The sequence below is a fragment of the Aquarana catesbeiana genome, linkage group LG01 (assembly GCF_042186555.1).
Source record: "Aquarana catesbeiana isolate 2022-GZ linkage group LG01, ASM4218655v1, whole genome shotgun sequence".
NCBI classification, from domain to species: domain Eukaryota; kingdom Metazoa; phylum Chordata; class Amphibia; order Anura; family Ranidae; genus Aquarana; species Aquarana catesbeiana.
Window position 1 is genome coordinate 780,803,359 of NC_133324.1, and position 22,072 is coordinate 780,825,430.

At 44.1% G+C, this 22,072-nt stretch overlaps 1 protein-coding gene across 9 annotated transcripts in view; it reads left to right on the forward strand.

Moving 5' to 3' along the window:
- Window positions 1–1,442: 1,442 nt before the first annotated feature.
- The window catches only part of WDR17 (WD repeat domain 17), a 187,724-nt gene continuing 167,094 nt past the window's right edge, over window positions 1,443–22,072 (forward strand). For all 9 annotated transcript variants that reach the window (XR_012236779.1, XM_073606568.1, XM_073606651.1 and 6 more), the window contains exons 1-2: window positions 1,443–1,590; window positions 1,866–1,944. The gene's annotated coding sequence lies outside the window, so the exon portion shown is untranslated. The remainder of the gene's footprint in view (window positions 1,591–1,865; window positions 1,945–22,072) is intronic.

Genomic DNA, 22,072 nt, shown 5'->3' on the forward strand with positions numbered 1-22,072 from the left:
CGGTGACCTGCGTTTTACACCGTGTCTGGTGACCTGCTTATCACACCGCGTCTGGTGACCTGCGTTTCACACCGTGTCCGGTGACCTGCTTTTCACACCGTGTCAAGTGATCTGCGTTTCACACTGTGTCCGGTGACCTACTTATCACACCGTGTCCGGTGACCTGCTTATCACACCGTGTCCGGTGACCTGCTTATCACACCGTGTCCGGTGACCTACTTATCACACCGTGTCCGGTGACCTGCTTATCACACCGTGTCCGGTGACCTGCGTTTCACACCGTGTCAAGTGATCTGCGTTTCACACCGTGTCTGGTGACCTGCTTATCACACCGCATCCGGTGACCTGCGTTTCACACCGTGTCCGGTGACCTGCGTTTCACACCGTGTCCGGTGACCTGCTTATCACACCGCGTCCGGTGACCTGCGTTTCACACCGCGTCCGGTGACCTGCGTTTCACACCGCGTCCGGTGACCTGCGTTTCACACCGTGTCCGGTGACCTGCTTATCACACCGTGTCCGGTGACCTGCTTATCACACCGTGTCCGGTGACCTGCTTATCACACCGTGTCCGGTGACCTGCTTATCACACCGTGTCCGGTGACCTGCGTTTCACACCGTGTCCGGTGACCTGCGTTTCACACCGTGTCCGGTGACCTGCGTTTCATACTGTGTCTGGTGACCTGCGTTTTTGTGCACTGGCAGGGGCACACAGAAAACAATAGTGTTCTCTAGTGTGCCTCGCTGACACTACAACCCACATTAAGGGCTCAGTCACACTAGGTGCTGCATTGCATGCAGCGACTGGTGGGCGGTGCAGTCTGGCTGGACCAGCACAGTGTTGATGCCCCAATACTGGGCCAACTAACTGTATCCTTTTTTTATTAATGAACTTTATTGAATGGTCACACAGTGGCATTTTATAGCGTTCTATCAGCTGGCATGCGCTGACCTGCACTGCTCTGGAAAGAAGTACTGCACAGAGGGTGTTTTTCAGTGCACACCACCAACATGGGGGTTGTTTTACTAAAACAGGAGAGTGCAAAATCTGGTGCAGCTCTGCATAGAAACCAATCAGCTTCCAGATTTTATTGTCAAATCTTAATTGAACAAGCAGAAGTAAGAAGCTGATTGGCTACCATGCACAGTTGTATCAGATTTTGCACTCTCCAGTTTTAGTAAATCAGACCCATTGTGTTGTGGGATTGGTGGGGTGGGACTGCGCTGGAATAAACCCCATCTCGCCACCCCTGGTGTGAATGGACCCTAGTGCATGAAAACACATACAAATACATTACTGCACATACATTTTCTGTGTACAGGACCCCTTAGGATGAATGATCTCTTCTATAAATCCTGATGAGTAATAATCAATGCTCCATCCATTGGCAGCACTGAGCTGTCTGCACCCAGGAAGGGATGAGTTAATAGGGATGCTGGCAGTGTGACAGACATCTCCCTCGTCCAATGGGATTGTAGTGTGTCAGGGTGTGATGGTGATGTGTCTTCCCCTGGCCTGGTGAGATCAGATCGGTGGATGTAGTGTGTGTGTGTCCTGTACAGTGACAGAGGAGACCCGATCGGGGAGAGGTAAGTGTGTGATCGCTGGACCATGTCACCCCGGCCCCCTGTCCTGTCACCCAGCCCCTCCCCCTCCATCTGTCTTCCTGTGTATCCCATACACATCCGGGTGTGTGTGCACTCATCTGCTGTGCCCTGCATCATACTGATCAATACGACTTGTCTGATTTATTATCATTGGAACGTGTGAGCTATTACATGACCCCAGTGTTCTCCTATCGGGGTGTCATATCATCTCCATACAGACTGCTGATAGTCATAGTACCATTCTATTCTCTCCCTAGGTTCAGCACCTACCTGCTGTCCACACAAGAGCGCCACTCCTGGCTAAACTAGGAACTGCAGCTTACCTACTGAGAGCAGGTAGGACTTTCTGCCCAGTTTTGGTTCTGGATGGACTCCATTCCTTTACTTCTATTCTGATCCACACAAAGGCGCTCATAGGCGCTTTGTTAATCACTTAGACAAACAAGATATTTAGGGGGCACACCCTAAAAGATGCATTGAAGATGGTGCAGCCATAACACCATAAAACAGAAGAAAATATTACCACGCACTCATGCAAAAAAAGACATTTACCTCCTGCAAGGATATTTAAAACACCTGAACATTTACAAAATATATGGCATTTGGTCACACTATATCGCTGTATGGTTCTTAAGCCCATTTACTTATTTTTTGAAAATGTTCAGGTGTTTTAAATATCCTTGCAGGAGGTAAATGTCTTTTCTGCATGTGTGCGTTGTAATCTATATTGTTTTCTTAACCGCTTAAGGACCGGGCCTATTTTTCAAACTTGCTGTTTACAAGTTAAAATCAGTTTTTTTTTTTTTTGCTAGAAAATTACTTAGAACCCCCAAACATTATATATTTTCTTTTTCAGACACCCTAGAGAATAAAATAACAGTCGTTGTAATATTTTACATCACAGCGTATTTGCGCAGCGGTCTTACAAACGCAATTTTTTGGGGAAAGATAATGTTATGCTGAGTAAATTGATACCCAACATGTCACGCTTCAAAATTGCGTCCGCTCGTGGAATGGCGACAAACTTTGTCCCTTAAAAATCCCCCAAAGGCGATGTTTAAAAATTTCTACAGGTTACCAGTTTTGAGTTACAGAGAAGGTCTAGGGCTACAATTATTGCTCTCGTTCTAACGATCGCAGCGATTCCTCACTTGTGTGGTTTGAACGTATGCGTTCACTTCTGCGAAGGGTTTTTTTTCACATGGTCCCTTTAAAAAAAAAAATTGGATTACTTTTATTCCTTTTACAAGGAATGTAAACATCCCTTGTAATAGAAAAATAGCACGACAGGACCTCTTTAATGTGAGATCTGGGGTCAAAAAGACCTCAGATCTCACATTTACACTTAAATGCAATAAAAAAAAAATGTCTAATTTTTTTTTTTTTTTATCAATAAAAAAAAATGTCCCTTTAAGGCTGTTGGGCAGAAGTGATGGTAGACATTGCTTCCGTCATCCACCGGCATTGAGTCGAGTGGAGGCCATCATTCCCTCACGTGACACAGTGCCTCTGAGGGGAAAGGATTGAATCGTCTCCGCTGCTACTGATGGTTCCTGTAAGCGGCGGAGACGACCGTAAACATGGGGAGAGGGGGGGTGAGCACCTCTCCCACCACCGATAAAAGTAATCTCGTGGCGAATCTGTCGCAGAGACCACTTTTATCTTAAAGTGGACCACCCGCTATTTAAGAAAATACCAGGATTATGGCAGCTATCTGCTGCCATAACAACGGTATTCAATGTCAAAATACCGACGTATAACAACAGCTGGTAGTCCAGGAGTGGTTAAATTATCAATTTCTTTTCCAATCAATATATTTTATTTATTTTTTATAAGTACTTACCAGTATATAGCGCTGCCAATTTACACAGTATATTAATATTAATTATATTAGTATATCAATTTACAGTATATTGTACATTTGTTGGGGCCATTTAGACAGGAGCCAATGAACTCTTCCATCAAATCTATAATTGACAACCCATGGATTTGACACACGCGGGAAAGTGGATTTCAATCGATAGTTAAAGCGGACCTTCACCCTAAGGCCCCTTTCACAAATGCGGATCGTTTGTCTGTTTTTCATCCATCCGTTGACAGATGAGAAACGGACATCAGTGCATGGAAAAACGAATGTAAATGGAGATCGTCTATTTACGTCAGTTTACATCCGCTTCAGTCAACATCCGTTTTTATTTGAACGGATCAAAGCCCTATTTTTCTTCCGGTAAAAAATGGATTGGATGAAAAACGGATGTAAACAGACGAACGGTCCATTTTTGCATGAAAAAAATGTCTCCAGGACTCAAGTGGGTAAGGACACCAGCTTCCAGATGTAAAAAATCTGATGAAAAAACGGATAAATAACTGATGTAAACTTCATCTGATTTTTTTCTTTGAAAAAAATGTGACTGATGAAACAAACAGTCCGCGGGTGTGTAAGGGGCCTAAGACTTTGTGTAGACTTGCAGTTGGCTGAGCATGTAGAGCAGACTAAAACACATGCGCACTGGTGCGTTGTGTAGGGGCAGTGTGAAGAATTGTCACAACAAAGCGCATTGTTCACTTTTTTTTTTTTTTTTAATCTTTATTAAAGTATCACCACGCCATGCAGTGAGCCATGCTGCATAAAAATCCAGGTTTTTACACAGCACCACACATGTATGGTGTTTTCTATGTGTGTTGAGCCTATGATGAACTATGCAGATCAACGGATCTCAATGGGCATGGTGTCAATGATCCCTAAAACATTCACAAAATTTGGGTAAATACTTTAATAGATTGATTCATCCACTGGTCATATGACTGCTGAATCTCTCCATTCAGTCTGCAGGCTAGCGCTGTGGGTGGGGTCAGAAGCTGCAGCTGCTCATCACAACCGGTGATGTCCCTGCCTGCTTGCTTGTGATCCCCCCTATCAGAAGTGCTGCCGGAAAGCACTTATGGCAGGCCGGAAGGCATGACTGCCACTGAACTAATGTACTGACACAGGACCATATAGGCATGCTTTGCATGTTTTAGTCCCAGTCCCAGACTCTTGGGAGGGTGACAACACTTCTTCTGGATTATCAGCCTGCAGGTAGCATTGTCAGCTTATCACATATGTAAAACCCACAGAAGCAGCAGAAACTTTTAGAATCAATAATTGCAGTTAATGATTACTACTTAAAGCGTTTGTTACCCTAAAAAAAAAAATAATAATAAAAAACTGATCCTGTTCCTTTAACCTCCCTGGCGGTATGATTATTTCGGATTTTAGGTGCTGAAAACGATACCATTATTTTTGCATGGAAATGTGGCGTTTTATATTGTAGGCCTGTAATTCTTAGGAATAACTCATTGAAATCTGTCCAAACAAGAGTCTAGTAGACATCCTGGGTATGATAAAGTTTGAAACACAAAATCATAAATTATAATATAATAAATAACTATAAATAATAATATAATAGTAATAATACTTTTTATTCAATAAATTTTAGTAAATAATATAAATCAAAAACAATGACATTTTTTTTGGCCAAACAAGAGTGCAATATTAGTAGTCATATTGCTTTAGTAAACGTCTCGGGTATGGAAAATTTTAAAACAGGGTACAGCACAAAGTCCAACATCACAGTCAGGACAGTAAAATCGGGTTTCTTTTCTGACTTTCCTTCCTGTGTCGTCACGTTTAGAGCAGAAAACCACACACATCCTTGTGGGTGCTGCCTTCTTTTCCGTTGGTGGAATGTGGTCCATAAAGTTTCGACCTGTCAGACGTTCCGGGTTCACAACGCCAGCAGCCCGACGTCCAGATCTATTTACAGTGGTTGGTGTTTGGTGCTTCAGAAATATGAGTTCGGCAACTTTCCAAACGAAGTCTGCATGAATCACAGGCCTGTCACTCTTTTTTTTTAGAAGAATGAAAGCGTTCCACAGGCACTGTTCAAGAAGATGCCTGAAGATTTTTATGTAATATTTTTTTTGTTGCTTTCTCATAGCAGGATAAAAAGTCATGGCCTGGTCAGCTCTGTCAACACCTCCCATGATGTTGTTGTAGTCCATTACAAGTTGAGGTTTCATTACGTCTTTTCCACCTTTTGTATGTACCATGAGAGTAGAGGTGTTGTGAATGGTACTCATTAGGCACACATCTTTTTTATCTCGCCATCTTAGTGCCATCATTTTGCCTTTTTGCCAGGCAACTATTTCTCCTGCCTTGAGCTTTTTATTGGCAAAGGTTGGCGGCATGTCACGCCGGTTAGCTCTAACAGTCCCGTATGCATCTGTCTTGTGTTGTAGAAGGAACTCATAGAGTTCTGGAGAAGTATAAAAATTATCTGTGGTTACACAGTACCCCTCATTCAGCAATGGCTCAATCAAAGTGAGAACAGAAGCGGTTGCCATTCCATATTGACTGAATCTGTCGTTGAATTTGGTCCCTTTCCCGGTGTAAAGGACCGAATTCCATATATAACCAGTGCTGGCTTCACAGAGCATGAATGATTTTATGCCGAATCGCGCTCTCTTAGATGCCATGTACTGTATCCAGCTAAGTCTTCCTTTGTAGGCCATAAGACTTTCGTCGATACTGACGTCTCTGTCTGGTACATAGGTCTGCTGGAAACTTTTCTGAATAATTTGATATAGGTCCCAAATTTTTTTCAGTTTTGGAGCTGGATGAGAAGTCTCATCAAATTCTTCATTATTTTGAAAATGCAGATATTTCATTATGAGAGAAAATTTGTATTCCGACATGATGGTGCCAAAAAAGGAGTGGCTAATATTTTGTTGGTTGTCCAGTACCATTTTTGCAGGGGTTTCCCCACCACTCCCTGGAGAATAATTAGGCCCAGAAACTTCCAGATGTCCTCCTTGGTCACTGGTTCCCATTTTCTGCTCCTTGAAAACCTCTGAGGTATAGCAGCTTGTTGCTCCTGGTATCGGTTTGTCTCCGTAACAATTCTTTCTATGACTTCATCAGTCAAAAAGAGTTGGAGGTATCCCAAGGGGCTGTCATCTTCAACCTCCACTTTGATACCAGGCGCTCCGGTAAACGGGAACCTTGGGGGCGCTGTGTGCTCCGTACCGCAATCAATCGAGCACCAAGTCCGCACATCGCTGGACACAGTCGCAGGATCATCGCTGAAATCGCTTTCCGTGCCTGATGACGAACTTCCCCATGATTCGCTATCACTCACTTCTGCAAGCGATTCTGTCTCGCTGTCGCTGTTTTCCAGCAGGTCATATGCCGCTTTTGAGGTTGAAGCGCGCTTTTTTGATGCCATGGTCGCTCTGCAGTTTCCAGACACAAAGTACAGTAGGGAGGGGCACTGGACAAAGCACTGGGGGGCAATCTGAGGTCAATTTTATTTTATTTTATTTTATTTAGTAATGTAATCCAATAGGATTACAATGTGTCAGTGTGTTTGTGCTTTATACATTTTGAATTTGCCGCCGGTTCCACCCCCTGCGTCGCTACGCTCGCAGGGAACGGAAGCCAGAGCACACAGTGCATCGTGCCGAAGATCTGGGCGTCGAACACAGCGGGAGAACATCGCGGGATCCCGGGGACAAGGTAAGTCACATCTTCTAGGATCCAGCGATGCGATCCCGAGTCTGGCTCGGGGTTACCGCTTCTGGTACTAAAATCTCACCCCGAGCCAGACTTGGGAATACCGCCAGGAGGGTTAAAGCATGATAACAGCACAGTGCTTGTGCTGTGTCATTTGGCTTCTTGTATCATTTACAATACCTGACTGATGCTGCCCTCCCCTCTGTAAACCAACTACAGTTTATCATGGCTGCTGAGCCCTGACACTGTGGTCAGTTTATGTGCCTCTGTCAGGAAGTTTGTCATGAAGCAAAATAGTTGTGTGAGAAGTCTATGATGAAGCTGTGATCCCCTGATTTCTAGACTGCATACAAATACCAGAACTTAGTGTTACTGCAAATGGAGATAGTGTACTGTCCTGGACTTCCCACAGCCATCCAATTCTCACTAGCAGCCTACATTTTTATAAATTATAAATACGAGGAAGGTGAATACAAGTAGGGTAATGTGACTAAACTTAAAGAAGAACCCCGGAATGTTTTTCTTCCCCATACAGTGGGGCTGTGCCCACACTATATGGGTTAACTGCTAGTTTTTGTCTACAGCTGAGGAGAGCAGAGATATACCTAATAGTCTGAGCGCAAGCGTGGTCCTTGTTGATTCTGCCCCCCCCGCCTCATCATCCGAGCGCTAGAGTGGTCCCTGTTGCTCCTGCCCCCCCTGCATTCTAGCAGTCTTGTGCATGGACTCTTCCTGACGTCATCACACACTCATAGACCGGCTTTGGATGTGAGGACGGCAGGAACAGTCCACTACTGGACGTTGGGAGCGCTGTTTTCTGGAAGATCGAAGCATTGGGTAAGTATAGCTGTTCGGTGCGCCCCTGGACAAAACGAGCAGTTAACCCATATAGAGTGGTCATTACCATTGCTTGGAATAAAAAAAAAATCCCAGAGTTCTTCTTTAAGGGCAAAAATGTGCTTAACTTCCTCCGCTCTTGAGGGAAGTTATGAGGATAAATCTGTCTGTTTTGACACCCGGTCAGGATGCAGATGCCGAGTCCCGTCCTTCATGCTGAGCTGCTTTTTGCTGCATCTGCATGCACCTTGGAGAGTAAAGCATTTCATATAAGTGGATGCAGCAGATGCATGGCACAGTCGCATGTCAAACACTCCCTCCTGCCTGCATGTTAGGTTTTGCAACAGCTGCATCTGCCTCCACTTCTATGGGCTGCTTGCACGCAGCTCTGAGGTGGATGCATTAACAGCAAAAAGCGGCTCAGCATTGAGGACATGGACTCCTGCATACATGGGCGTCTACATTGAGGAATATATTTAAATGAAAATGTATTTATTTTTTTACTTGTTCAAGTATTTTATTGGAGATAAGACAGAATACAGAAAACATGTCATAGTAAACTTTTGTGATGTATAAGGAACAATACAGATGAAGTACAGTTAACCTGTCTCGGAGAGATTTGTGGCATTAACATTGGTACAATCATCCTTCTGAAGTGAAATCAATCTTAACGGTTGTGTGTTGTGGAAAGCAATTGCTTTTAGAGTAAGGGTGGTTATGCTTTGTTGGGTCTATAACACCCTGGACATATGGGGGTGTGCCCAATAGAACTGTGTAGCTTAATTGATACCAATCATTCTATATGTAGGCTGGGGAGGATGAGCAGGTGTTGGCTGTCTCCTGCCCCGAGTGTTAGGGTGGTCTTATGTTGTATAGTAGATGGCTGTCCAGTGGATGATTGAGTGTATGGTACATGAAGGTTATGATAAACCACCAGATTAGAGAGAGAAACATGTGTGAGGATTGTAAGTACAGAGGTGGGGAGTAGAGGTGAAGGGTCAAGAGACGGTAGAAAAAAGGATGGAGGGGGGGGGTTAGCAGTCCCCGGGGGAGATCGGGTCATCTAGGGGGTGTTGTGGTCATTGCTCCTCACTTATGCATATGTAAGATCAAAGTTGCAGGGTAAGTAATGTTCTACCCAAAAACTCCAGAGTTTTTCATATTTAGGGATTCTATCCAGCAGTACTGCATCTATTTTAGCATGAATCATAGCTTGTGTAATTCTGTTTTGGGCTACTGGAACACAGAGAATGGGGGCTTTCCAGGCACTCGCTATTGTTTGCTTGGCTGCTGTAGTAACCTGGAGGCATAGTTTGAATTTTCAGTGGGTAATGGTGGTTTCAGGTTTAGGAGAGCCATTGTGTAGTCTGGATCAATGTGTATACAATGTAGACAGGATGCGGAAGATGTCAGACCAGAAAACTTGCACCACTGGGCATTCCCACCATATATTTAAGCGTGTGCCCGGCGAGTCGCAGCCACGGAAGCAGTGGGAGGGGTAATGTGGAAGAAATTTAGATATCCTGGCAGGGACCAAGTACCACTCAGTGGGGATTTTATAGTTGGTTTCTAGGGCGACAATATTTTGTGAGGCCGACTTAGTGGCTTCCCATATGTGGGACCAGTCAGCGGGGTCTAAAGTGATGTTTGAGATCTCTCTCCCATTTAGCAACGTAGGATGGGAGGTTAGTAGTTGTTGGTGTCAACAGCCATTTATATAAGTCAGAGATAAGCCCTCTTCTATGAGGATCAGATTTGCAGGTGTGCTCGAAGTGGGAAAACTGTGGGGTAGTGGAGACAAGAGGGATTAGAGGGGTCAGGAAGTCTAAGCTGAATACAACAGAAAGCGTTCCGATGGGGTAATGCCATGTGTCTCGCAGAGAGAAGGTAATGGAATTATTTTCCCAGCTGGTATGAGTTTGTGGGCACAGATTAAGCCTGCTGTGGACCATGCCGAGAAGAAGCATGGGGAGGTCCATGCCGGATAGAACGCCAGGTTGCAGAGGAAGGAGAGCATGGGTTTATGGTTAGATTGTAGACCGTAACACGTTTTGAGTCTGTCCCATATGAGGAGAGAGTGGAGCATTATAGAATTAGTTATGGTACGGCGATGTGACGGGGCTAGTCACAGAAGGTTAGCCACTAATAAGGGGTCACAATCAATAGATTCTAGGGCCACCCACAGAGGGATTTCCTTGGTGGCATGATACTTAGGAAGTTGGGCCAGCTGGGCAGCATAGTAGTATGCCCGTAGGTTGGGCAACCCTAGTCCAGCTTGCAATTTAGGAGGATAAAGTGTCGCTTTAGGGATATGAGGTTTCGATTTTCTCCAGACGGAGGCAGAGATTCGGTATTGTAGGATGCGGAGAAAATGAGCTGGAACCTGAATGGGGAGGGTACAGAATAAGTAGAGTATTTTGGGTAGAGCGATCGTTTTTATCACCATTATTCATCCCAGCCATGCAAGGGGTATGGAGGACCATGTGGACATGAGTGCAGTAAGGTGAGCGAGCATGGGGGGGTAGTTTGCTGAGTATAGGTCAGAGGGGTTAGCAGTGAGTTTGATTCCAAGAAAGGGGATATGGTTTGAAGACCATGGCAATGGGAGTACTTCACGTAATTGGTAAATTAAAATTTTAATGCCTGGAGTACACCTTTAAAATCATGTTTCACTGTTCTCTACGTACATCATCAGCCAGAAACAAATGAAGGCATAGCTAGCTACTGACTTTTGAAAAAGTTTATTTAGTATATATTTTGTGCACTTAAAATTTTGTGCGCTATAAAAACAGCTGATGGAGCTGGTCATGAGGTTACCACTAGGTTTCCATACTTGGAATATGGATATGAGTCACTTTAAAGGATAAGTTCACCTTTTATAACATGTTACATCCGTATTCAGGGTGTAACATGTAACATGTTATGAACTGACCACCCTCTGCTGTGACAGCTAACAGGGAATCTTCTCCCCCCGACAACTGTCGCATTACTCGTTCAAAGTGCTCTGTGAATGAAAAACTACAAGGTCCAGCAACCTGTTATCAATTAACTACCACGGCACTTTGAGCAATGTAGTAGTTCATTGAGTCTTCCAGTCAGAATGTATCAGCTTCCTTGTACGAGGTACGAGCAGGCCGTTACACTGACAGATCTGCAGGAGACCTGCATGGCATCAGCAATATGCTTTTTGCTGGTGCAATGCTTTCACAGGCTCCCAAAAAAAAAAATAATAAATGCACATTTTTTAACCTGTAAAAAAAAATGTGCATTTATTATTTTTTGTTAAAATTTGAACTTATCCTTTAAGGCCTTGTTCACACAGGTGGTTCTATGGTGCACACCCGTGCAAGGGCTATGTTTGCCCACATGGGATGAAAAGGTGTGTTCCATGCATCCCCCATGCAGGCAGTCCCATTTATGTCAATTGGGATGTAGCAGCTGCTCCCAATTTGACAGCTGTGTGATTGCAGCTACAGGCCCCTGAACGTACACTCCCTGCGTTTGGGGCCCTGCACCCGCATAGAGCAGTGGCTGTATCCATGCAGCTTCTGTGTCCTAATTGCCATGAATGGGACTGCCTGCACAGGGATGCATGGAACACCTTTTCATCCCTGTGTGGGCAAACACAGCCCTCGCGCGGGTTTACGCTGTAGCATGCCTTTGTTAACAAGGCCTAAAGCTTGAATTCATCTTTAAAGCCGAACTAAAGACTGAATACTTACCTGTCCAATGGCCCCTCCCTGCGCTGGCATCTTCTTCTGAGTTCCAGTCTTTGGGCCCCATGCTAATTATCCCAGCACCCAGAGACCAGCCTGACACTGTAGGCTAAGCTGTGCATGCGCAGCTCAGTTTACAGCACCAGAGAAAACAGCGAGCAGGCAGGTAGGAGAATTTTATTGCAGAGGCAGTGCATGTGAAGTGCTTGTCTGCGCTTCTTACAGCGGAACTTCAGTTCCAAGTTAAAGCAGAACTAATCCCATCAATTTAACGGTTTCCCAAAAAAGTTATATTCAATGCATGCCTTGAATGATAACTGTCACATTTGCTTGTGTCTCAACCAAACTGGTCATATGGTTGTCATAACTGATCATTTGTATGGCACCATGGCAAGTGCAGATCAAGCAAAGGCTAAGATGACAGCTTCCATTGGCTGTAAAGCATAGGATGGTGTAGTTTCTGATTAATGGATATTGGTTTCTCTGATTCACGCCTCTTCTGACATGATCAGCCCATGGCATCTCAGTTAATGTTGATGCATGAACTCAAACCAGTCATTGTAATCTTGTGATCAATAATGCTTAAAATGCATCTCTATGTTTACACACATGGCTAGCCCATAGCATAGGTGTCTTTTCTCTCATTCCATGCATACACTTACATCAGAATTATCACTTTGTGTTGGAGGTTCCTTTCTGAAATCAATGGGGGTGTTACAACCCCCGATTCCAAAAAAGTTGGGACACTGTGAAAAATCTATATGAAAACAGAATGCAATGATTTGCAAATCTCATAAACCCAGATTTTATTCACAATAGAAAATAGAAAATGTATCAAATGTTCTTCCTATTCTTCCTTGTTAGTACTATTTTTTGTTTCCCAGTCCCAACTTTTTTGAAACGTGTTGCTACTATCAATTTTAGAATTACCTTATTTTTTTCTTAAAATGATACATTTTATCAGTTTAAATGGGTTTGTCTTTTTTTTTTTTTTAAATAGCAAACATGTCATACTTACCTTCTTTGTGTAATGGTTTTGTACAGAGTAGCCCCGATCCTCTTCTTCTTGTGTTCCCCACCTTTGCCCCGACTCCTCCCCCTTGACCAGTGCCCCCTATAGCAAGGCACTTGCTATGGGGGCACTAGTGCATGTTCGCTATTAAGCAGTGCTCTATGCGCCCATAAGACAGCCGTGGCTTGTCCCCACCCCCTACTCTCTCCTCATTGGCTCACTGGCTTTGATTGACAGCAGTGGGACCAATGGCTCCCGGGACAGCCGAGGTTCTTGTGCACAATGCTGATCAAGAATGGGCTCAGTATTAGGGGTGGTTGTGGGGGGAGCCGCACCCAGAAGGTTTTTTACCTTCATGCGTGCAGCTAAAAAAACCTTCAGCCTTTATACCCACTTTAAACATTTGTGAATAAAATCTGGGTTTATGAGATTTGCAATTCATTGTATTCTGTGTTTATGTAGATTTTACAAAGCATCCCAACCTTTTTGGAATTGGGGTTGTAGAATTTTACATGTCAGGCAGCACCTTTTCCATTCTTTTCCACTTTAACAGCTATATGCTTACATTAGAAATCGAGGAGGTTTCATCACACATATTTGACATTCCAAAAGTTTTTCTCTTTATTTCTACTTTTCTACGTCTTTTTCTAACATCCTTACTGTCAGTTTTTCCTACATTTAAAAGCAGATCAGGCAAGTTCTGAGTTTCCTTAAGCCGCTCTAATTAACCGCTGATAGCAGCTCTTTCTCCAACGCGCTGCATTAAATTGATTAGCTGTCAGAGTACTGTATATTGATAACCTTGTGGTGTCAGCTGAGTTACCATGTATACTGTAGACTGAGGCTGTGCATTTATAGGGCTCTTTGTTCAATTCAGTGTATGTAAAGACCATACTTTTTATTTTAGTTTGGATGAGAATGAGGAATGGTCATCGTTTTTCCTGTATGTGAGATTTCCCTTACCCTTTTTGTCCCAGAAGCACAGCTGGAATCAAGAGAAGATCCCTTAGAAGTTAGGGGATATCCCTTTTTAGACAGTTGTCACCAGAACAGGCTTACCCATTGGATGATTTTTCCCTCACCTCCTGTTCCTAGGACAGTGCAAAAAATTAGAATTTTTAGATAATTTTCTGTACTGCAGTCAGTGGTCACCAAGACGTATAGAGAAGGTGAACTTTCCCATTGGGGACACAGTTCCGCATCATACTGTTTACTTTTTTATTTTTTGGTTAGAATTCTATTGAAAGGTCACAAATAACTAAATGACATTAGCTGCATCGCAGTGTGATACGTAGAATTGCACCTTACTACACTGCACTGAAAATTGTACTGCATGCCGTACTTCTTTCAGCACACACCAACTCAGTATGATGGTGGGAAATGGTCTCAAAAGGAATAAGGCTTTTTGTCTTTTCTCGCTTTGAGCTGCACTGGGTAAGAGTGCTCAGTGCAGTTTCAACGCACCAGGTTTGAAAGTGCCCAAACAGTTTTTTATATGGAACAGGTGTCCCCATTGGAAGGTTTCCTATCACCTCTTCTTCTGGGGATAATTCCAAAATGTTGGATTTCCCTCACTTTCTTGGTGACAATGGTCACCAGTACAAACAGAGGGATGAACAGACAGAGGGTCTGACCCTTCCCCACTCAATCCTAAACTAAAAGAAAGGTTTTTGCAGAGAAATACACTTTAAATAAAGGAGCATGGAGGTGAAGGTGATGCTTACAGCAGCTAACCTGCATTAGAAAAATTATAGATGAAGTCTGATTGGTGATTATGTCAAGTTTTAGTTTTCACTGAAATTACGTTGGTAAATTCTTATGCCCTGTACACACAATAGGATTTTCCGACAACAAGTGTTCGATGTGAGCTTGTTGTCGGAAAGTCCGACCGTGTGTATGCTCCATTGTCGGAATTTCCGTCAACAAATGTTTGAGAGCAGGTTCTCAAATTTTCCAACAGCGATCTTGTTGTCGGAAATTCCAAGCGTGTGTATATAAGTCCGACGCACAAAAGTCTACGCATGTTCAGAATCAAGTAGAAGAGCCGCACTGGCTATTGAACTTCATTTTTCTCGGTTCGTCGCATTCCCACCTTCACGGTGCATCATGTTTTTATGCACGTTTGTCGTGCGACAGCATAAGGGCCCTTTCACACTGGGGCGGGGGCGTTGTCGGCGGTAAAGCGCCGCTATTGGAAGCGGCGCTTTACCGTCGGTATGCGGCCGCTAGCGGGGCGGTTTTACCCCCTGCTAGCGGCCGAGAAATGGTTAAAAACCACCACAAAGTGCCTCTGCAGAGGCGCTTTGCCGGCGGTATAGCTGCGCCGTCCCATTGATTTCAATGGGCAGGAGCGGGGAAGGAGCGGTATACACTCCGCTCCTTCACCGCTCTGAAGATGCTGCTAGCAGGACTTTTTTTCCCGTCCTGCTAGCGCACCGCTCCAGTGTGAAAGCCCTTGGGGCTTTCACACTGGGATGAAAGCAGCGGCACTTTCGGGTTGGTTTGCAGGCGCTATTATTAACGCAATAGCGCCTGCAAACCGCCCCAGTGTGAAAGGGCCCTAAGGCGGAAATGGGCTGCCCTATGTGCAAGAAATATGCCAAAGTAGCTCCTGCACCTTTTGAGCCAAGTGCGTACAAAAAAATGCAACAAAACACGTGACTACTACCCACATTTGGGGTGCAGTAAGAATTAATAACACCGCAAGGGCAACGCAGATTTTGGCGAGTTTTTCGCAGGTTTCCAGGAACACGGCTGTTCCCAGAATGCTAAGGTGTGAATGCACTCTAAGGCCTCATTGACACTGCCCCTAAAGTTATGTGCAAGGTATAGACAACTTTTAGGCCCTCAAGAGGCCTAAACTTAGGTTTGGCAGTGCCAGTGTGGATGAGGTCTAACAGAAAGTATGGAACTCTTTCTTACAACTGAAATGTGGTGACTCGACATGTCAAAAAACAGAAAAGTTCTCCTTACGTTGCCATTGCAAAGTGCAATGTCCCTTCCCACAGGTTTAGAACATAGTGTACTAGATTGGATTGTGGCAGAAGGCACCACCTAATATTAAGCTCAGCAAACCATGTTGAGCTGGTCTTATCATACCGAAAGTTGAAAGTTGTTTTATTTCAGTGGATGGAATTATTCCACCATGGCAATGTAAACATGAGTAGATTGAAGGCCCCACTGTTCCTTTTATCTGCAAAATATTTTTCCATAGACACATTTACTGCAGGAATTAAATATCAGGAGACACCACTTAGAAAATGTTTTTGTGCCCTCATTAGTATAAGATATATTATTGGTACTGTGTGTTTTGTACATATGGAAAAGTAATTATCATAATTAGACTCCAGAGAAATCTTACGTTTAGGAGGTTTCATTGACTAATCCTCAGGTACTCAAACTGTGACATTATTAAACTGTATCAGGTACCAGTCACAGGCTTTCACAGCTATCATCAGTTATTCAGAAGAAATGTCCAAATATTACATTGATTTGCATTTAAATATAAAACTAACAGAAAAAAGATAAAAAAATAAAGGAGTTCTGGCAAATGTGGAGATAATGGATTATAACATCTGGCAATCCCTTGCTATCTGTGTCTTAAAGAGGAGTTCCACCCAAAAGTGGAACTTACGCTCATTTGTCTCCTCCCCCCCTCCGGTGCCACGTTTGACACCTTTCGGGGGGGGGGGGGGATATCCTGTCCTCACTTCCGGGAGCCATGGCCGCAGCCGATGACGTCACTGCTCGGCTCCCTGCTCCTTCCGCTGCCACTGGGCCAGTAGGAGAGAGGAGCGGAGCCTCACGCATGCGCAGTAGGGTTTCCGGCGTGAAGCCGTAAGGCTATACTGCCAGGTTCCCTTACCCGCAATGGCAGCAGCAGGACCCTACAGCTAATGGAAACATCAGCTGCGGTGCCAACATCGCTGGAGTCCAGGACAAGTAAGCGTCCTATTATTAAAATAAAAACAAAAGTGTGGCGCTGAGTGAGCAAGTGAATATCATGTGAACCTAAAAAGGCATAAGATCAAATACAAAATTGAAGTAATAAATAAATATGAACAAAACCAAAACATAACATTTTTAGGGAAAGAGAGAAATTGGGACTTTAAATGAGGCCCGCCATATCAATTATAATAGAAATGGGTACACGCATGTATATACAATGAATTCGTTTATTAATCACTTCAATACAGGGCACTTATACACCTTCCTGCCCAGACCAATTTTTAGCTTTCAGCGCTGTCGCAGTTTGAATGACAATTGCGCGGTCATGCTACACTGTACCCAAACTACATTTTTATCATTTTGTTCCCACAAATAGAGCTTTCTTTTGGTGGTATTTGATCACCTCCGCGGTTTTTATTTGTTGCTAAACAAATAAAAAATGACCGAAAATTTAGAAAAAAATAAAAGTTTTGCTTTTGTTTCTGTTAAAAAACTTTGTAAATAAGTAAGTTTTCTCTTTCACTGATGGGCACTGATAAGGCGGCACTGACAAGATGGCACCGATGAGCGGGCACTGACGATGGGCACTGGTAGGCGGCACTGATGGGCACTGGTAGGCGGCACTGATGGGTGGCACTGATATGCAGCACTGATGGGCATTGATAGGCAGCACTGATGGGCACTCATGGGTGGCACTGGGTGCCACTGATGGGCACTGATAGGCGACACTGATGGGCACTGATAGGGTGACACTGATGGGCACTGATAGGTGGCACTGCTGGGCACTGATAGGTGGCACTGCTGGGCACTGATACATGGCACTGATAGGCATCCCTGGTGGCAGTGGTAGGCATTGGAGTGGGCACTGATTGGCAGCTGCCTGGGCACAGATTGGCAGCTGCTTGGGCACATATTGGTATTTCCCTGGGGGTCTAGGGGGCATACCTTGTGGTCCAGTGTGGTGGCCATCCTGGTGGTCCTGGGCGGCTTCCATGGTGGTCCTGGGCGGGATCCGAGGGGGGGCTCTGCTGATAAACAATCAGCACAGACCTCCCCTGTCAGGAGAGCAGCCGATTGGCTCAGACGCGAGCAAGGAAAAGCCGATCACCGGCTCTTCCTATTTACATCGTGATCAGTCGTGATTGGACACGGCTGATCATGTGGTAAAGAGTCTCTGTCATAGACTCTTTACCTAGATCGGAGTTGCGGTGCGTCAGGCTGACACACCGCAATAACGATCGCCGCGATGCGCGCCCCGGGGGCGCACAGCGGCTCAATATCCTGATCACGTCATGTGACGTCCGGTCAGGATATTGAAACCACTTTGCCGCCATCATTTTGCTATATGGCGGGCGGCAAGTGGTTAATCACAGTCTGGAATTCACTCATACATGCATGTACACACAAAGAAGTCAGATAAGACTTGGTATCAAATAGCACTCAACGCGTTTCATGGTGTTGCTGCCACTCATCAGGAGTGTGATATGATGGTGTACTGTAAAAGATATCAATTATTAATAATGGTGCCTTCTTAAAGGGAGCGAAATAATTTAACAAGAATGGTGACAGGTCAAAAACTTACAACTCTGTCCCGAGGATAAGCCCAGCCTCTACATGGGGACTTGTGGGGATCTCAGGCACGGTGTCTCCCCCGGGGCTGAGGCGGGAATACCCCACCAAGGACTTAGGAAGGCAGCCAAGAGAAGGCCAGATGGCCACAGCATAGTCCAGATGTACTATGTGTGCACTATAGTGTGCATGTTGTGCTGAAAGGAATAAAAGAAATGTGTATAGAAATGGATAATAAAATGGGAAAACTCATTGAAGTGTTCCCACCTAGGGGATTAAACGAAAAAAGATAGTAGGCATAAATACTAAACATATGTGTTGACCCATAAATAATACAACCCGCCCAAACTAAATATAAAGAGTGGTATACGGACCCCCAAAACATAAAAGTCCAAAGTGAATTGAAAAAACATCTATGGAAAGTTTATTGAAGTTCAAAAAAAAGATAAGATAAAAAGGTGAAAATAGTCTCTCAGATAATCTGGGATGAATCTTGAAAATACAGTCAAAATGGTAAAGTGTTCACGCTTATCAGATCTGATGGACACACATACCATAGAGAACGTGATTCAAACAGGCAATCTTGAGGGAATGACCTCAAACTGGATCCCCGTCACTGGAACAATGGTAAGAAGGATTCCACCCAATCAAATTCACATCAAATGGTGTGCATGAAAAACAAATGGTCTGCACATAGTGTTATACTGTATGACTTTAATGGTATAAAAATGGGTTTACTTACAGCAAATCCGATAAAACGAGCTTGTAGATAAAATTGAGTATAAGCAACGATTCCAATAGCATCTCCGACGCGTTTCGTCCCATTGGACATCATCTGGGGTTTTCGCAGGGGTGGGCGGACCTCTGCTGTAAGCCTGGTACACACCATGGGTTTTCTTTCCTTCAACCCAGTTGGGTTGAAGAAAAAAAACTGACAGCTCCCATCGGAGCCGCTGTACTAACAATCCAATGTTAGTTAAGTGATCTCTCCTGCTGTTCTGTTGTGTTCTGACAGGAGGGCGCCTCCGCACCATTGGCTGAGAGCACTGATCGGATCCGGTCGGCTGCTGGATTTCCAGCATGCATGTCCGACAGAGGCCAGCCTAGCACCCGACTTCTGTCGGACCGGCAGCCATACACACGGGCCGAATGTCGAATGTTTTTTATTGAACCGGACGATGTCGCCTGACATTCAGCTCGTGTGTACTAGGCCTTAAACATTTTATAAATACGGCTCTAAAATCCCTGTAAAGTTGGGTGAGCAGCATTGACTGTTTACATATCCCCAGTACTTTAGCAGTAGGGTCTGTCTCTGGAGATTCCTCTATCATGCCTCCTCCATGGCAATCATTATCCAATATGTATGTGTGTATAAGATGGAATCCCCACTGAGTTGTCTATGATGGGTGAAGTATTCATTAGAAAGATAAAGCCCATAGATTGAGAAGCAGGATTCTTCTCCACACTGTTTATTGACAGCTGCCTATACTGCTTCAACAGTCTACTATATATCAAGGTGACCGTACAAATAGAATTGTGCATTTATATATATTATTTACCATTTGCTCAAAAGCATTATTAGCTGTCAATTAGTTCACTCAGATAGGAAATGTATTGTCTGGATGTTTACATGTTAACACATAGTTGCATTATATGTATTGACCTGATAAAATCTGTTAGCCAGAAGTCCTAGTCCTACCTTTAATGTCCATAATTGTGTCAGTCAATTGTATACTTTAAATACTCAGGCAGATTGAACTTCAGTCAACCAGATGTACAACATAGGACCATAACCTTGACAGACATGGTTTGGTTGGTGCGAACATTATCTACTAATTAGGTGACAATAAAAATGATTGTTTAATAGCTATACACATGCACTGATGTGTCTTCAACCTATTGCACCTTCTGTTAGAGATGTTCACGCATATTTGTTATGCTAGAATGATTCACTTTCGATATTTGTTTCATATATTCGGATTTGTTTCACATATTCGTTTTCCATTTGTATTTCAGAAGTTCTTTTGAAAGATTGGCTATATTCGTTTTAACGTGTTCATTTGTTATTTCATTAGATTACTCATGCACTTGGGTGGAGGTGTATCCATCAGAATCTCCGAATCATAACATAACAAAGGGAATTACGTTTATTTGGGATTCATTATTATGTTATGATTCAGAGATTCTAATGGATCCCCCTCTATCCATCTAGGAATCATCATCTTATTTTACCTTTATACCTTACTGTATTCATTACAGTATGTTTTCATTTTACATGCAGTGCATCTTTTATAATGAAGAAAAATGTTAATGCAACAAAAAAATGAAATGAATCTGATGCAAGTATCGTTCGTTATGTGGTTACGTTATTTTGGATGCTTCAAACATTAAAGTAGAAGTTCACCTTAACACTAAAATCTCTAAATCTACAGGCATCCACAATCTAAGAATAACCTATCTAGCCCTGTAAAGACTAAATCGATATACATACCATTTCTGAAGTCGCTTTGGTTGCACGCTGAGCTGTCAGTGGCGGCTTCTCTATGTAGGTGTGTGCAGAAGAGGCAGCGACAACAGAAGCCCTATAGTAAGTCTATGGGTGTCGTCATCTCCCTGGCATTTCACAACCATTTTTGGCTGTCTCCTGCATGGAGCTTCTGCCGATGGAGACCGAAGCAGAGCGGCATCAAAAAAGGTATGTTAAGCAATTTTTTTTCTTTACAGGGCTAGATAGAGCTTAGTCTTAGATTGTGGATGCCTGCAGATTTACAGATTTTAATTTGAGGGTGAACTTCTACTTTAACAAAAGGTCCAACTGGAACAAATTAATATACATTAATTAGATGTTTTGTTTTCGGATTCATTGAAATTCGTTACTATTGTGATTTGGAGATACAGTTGCATCCGAATCTCCGAATACCGAAAATGTTGTCCGAATTTAGATTCATATTGAAACAAATCACACATGTCTGTCTTCCATCCCAGGTTTTCATATCCAGTAAGATATGTCTCAGATCCAAAGGTTGACAGCATTTTTAAAGTGGACTTTCACTGTTTCCTTAAACTCTTCCCTCCTGCCTCTTACCTCTTACAGAATTGCAAAAATTATTTTTTCATATCTTTCTCTGGCCAACCAATGCCATCATAAGAGTATTTTAGGCCCCCGGGTAATACAGTGTACTGGGGCACTACCAACGGCGGTAGTTGAGGGGGGGTGGCAGCGGTGATGTTGAGGGGGGGTGGCAGCGGTGATACTTGAGGGGAGGTGGCAATGGTGATGTTGAGGGGGGTGGCAGCATTGATACTTGAGGGGGAGGGGTAGCAGCGGTGGTACTTGAGGAGGGTGGCAAGCGGTGGTACTTGGGGGGTGGCAGCGGTGGTACTTGGGGGGTGGCAGCGGTGGTACTTGAAGGGGGGTGGCTGTGGTGGTACTTGAAGGGGGGTGGTAGCGATGGCAGTGGTGGTGCCATCCTCTCCCACCACCACCTGTGCCTCTTACTGATCCTATCCCCCCACCACTGATCACATCCCTATCCCCCCCATTACTTCTACAACAGAGGTGATGGGGGGATAGGGATGAGATCAGTGGTGGGGGGATAGGATCAGTAAGAGGCACAGGTGGTGGAGGTTGGGATCGATTGCTCAGCTCTGCAAAATGCCACTTGATTGACTTACCGTCAATCGATTCTCGGGGAATTCTGTCACGTGCCTTCTCCCGCCAGGATGCCTTGCCTCATGGGTAGATGGTACTCCACGCAGCCGCAGTGGGGAGAGCTCCTCCCCCACCTTCTCTCATTTGTTGTCAGCAGGTCTGCTGACTTAATTTTT